The following is a 2,291-nucleotide window of genomic DNA, read 5'->3' as shown; positions in this document are numbered from 1 at the left end:
GGTTCCAGTCTCTCCACAACCTCACCAGCATTTGTTGCTTGCTGTTCTGTTAAATTTTGCTAGTCTTACTAGGGTGAGATGATATCTCATAGTTGTCTTGATTTGCATTCTGGTTTATTTTTATGTGTTCCATTTTTTTGCAAGAATGAGATGGTATATAGTTTGGACTTGTACGATTTTGCACAGATAACCAAAAGATTGTCCATTTCCAGTGGTTCAAATCCACCAGTCACTCTGTGAAAGAATGACAGGAAGTCTCCTCTCAAGATTTACAGCCTCAGAAACTCAGGAAAGGGTTGCTGTAAATCAGAATCCATCATGCCAAGGAGTTTGAGTTTGAAAAACTAAAGATATTGTGAACATCTATTCATGTGTTTGTTAGAGGGCTTGAGGTTCTCTTGGTGATGTGTCCATGACCTTGGAATTGTTTTTAAATGGATTGTCTTTTTGTTGTTGAGTGGTTATTTAGATGTTTTAGATATTAGAATCTTGTCATTAATAAAACATTATTTTCTCAAATGTATTTTGTTGGTGTTGTTACATGCCATCAAGTCAGAACCGACTCACAGCTGACCCTCCAGCAAGTTTAAGTGTAGTCAATCACCCCGGAGGACATTGCCCATCTTTCTTCTATGAAGCAGCTGGTGGATTAGAACCATGTGCCTTCTGGGTTGGCAGTGCAGATTCTTATCACTAGACCACTAGAGCTCCCTGTCATTGTTTGGTGCCATCAGATCACCTACGGCTCACAATGACCTGAACCTTGCCCTGTATGGCACTATCCTTACAACCTGTCATTCTCCAAATCATTGTTACAGTCACTGTGCCAACCCATCTTTTTAAGGGTCTCTGACACGCTACCTTTTCTGGTATGATGTTTTTTTCCCAAGGAATGGTCCCTCTCCTCACAATATGTGAGACAAAGTCTCCATTGGATAGGTTCTCTTTTTACATTTTGAAAAAGTCTTTGGATGAACAAACGCATATAATTTTTTAAGAGATCCCATGTATCTAATGCATTTTGCTTTTCATGAATTTTTAGTCATATCTGACAGTTCATGTAGATGAAAAACAAGGGTATCCAGTTTTAAACCTGGGTTATCTTCCATGAACTGTGTAATTTTAGTTTTCATATTTAGTTCTTTGATCCATTTTGAATTAGTTTTAATGTATGGTATTAGGTACAGATCCTCTTTCCATTTTCTACAAAAACAAAACTAATAAGCAGCATTTGTTAACAGCAATGTCTCTTCCTCCAGAGGGTGGACTTTGATGCTTTGTTGAAGATGGTCATCGATGGATGGATTTGTCTCTTGGTTCTAAATTCTGTTCCACTGTTCAATGTGTATGCTATTGTACTAGTAACAGCATGTTTTGTCTATTATGGCTGTAAATGCAGTTCTGGAATCTTCTAATTTAAAATCAACCTTTTAAAAATATTTGCTTAATAATCTAAAAACTATAGTATCTTACCTAAAAATATTCTAAGTTGAATGATAAACAATAACCATAGTCTTCTTTTATTAACTTTTAAACTTTTTTTGAGTCTATGTTCAGCCAAACGCATTTTCCCTAGTGGGGCATAAATCATCGGCAGGTGTAACTCGGAGATAACTCCGTTACTATTTTTATTCTCCCATCTATAACTGAAAGCCCATTTCTATTCAAGAACACACCTTCAGAGTTGAGACTTTTCTTCAGGCGTTGTAATTTGATGAAAGAGAACAATAACCTTTGTTTCTAATTAATGTCTACACACTGTTCTTTATCCCTTTGGGGTAAAGTTCAGTGCACAGAATAAGCCCAGCCTTCCCTCAGAACTCTGCTAAAAATTATAGGTTGTTCTAAATCAGAGTCTGAAGACATTATAGCAACAAGAAAAGACATAATAATGTCTTTGCATTTGGAAAGGGGGGGGTGAAGTAATCAATTCTCACCCTCCTTTAAAGCAGTTAAATCTTACACACTATACATTTGGCTTGAGGTCTCTGCAAGATCATAAAATCATCCCATGATGCCAGAAGTAGCAACATTATTTTCTTTCTGAAATATTCAAGTAAATCGTTTGATGTCCCTAAGTTTCAGGCCTTCAGAGATACTCAGTGACCAAAGGCAGATGACATGAGAAAATAGTTATAGCTGAGTGTACATGCATTCCTAAGACCCCCTTTTCTCCTCTTAATAGTTTTTTTTTTTTAAATTTAGGTTGTTTATTTTTTATTTCAATGAACATCTACAGAGATTTTGGGATTCCATTCATTCATTGTTGCACCCTTCTCCTTGCACAAGCC

General features: G+C 36.5%; 1 protein-coding gene across 2 annotated transcripts in view; it reads right to left on the bottom strand.

Annotated features, from left to right (window-relative positions):
* Positions 1-2,291, bottom strand: part of RARB (retinoic acid receptor, beta) — a 571,381-nt gene that overhangs the window by 562,301 nt on the left and 6,789 nt on the right. The window lies entirely within an intron of this gene.

This window comes from Elephantulus edwardii, unplaced genomic scaffold (genome assembly GCF_000299155.1).
Source record: "Elephantulus edwardii isolate Elephantulus edwardi_28Jun2011 unplaced genomic scaffold, EleEdw1.0 scaffold00027, whole genome shotgun sequence".
Lineage (NCBI taxonomy): Eukaryota > Metazoa > Chordata > Mammalia > Macroscelidea > Macroscelididae > Elephantulus > Elephantulus edwardii.
This window is presented reverse-complemented; position numbering and strand designations above follow the sequence as displayed.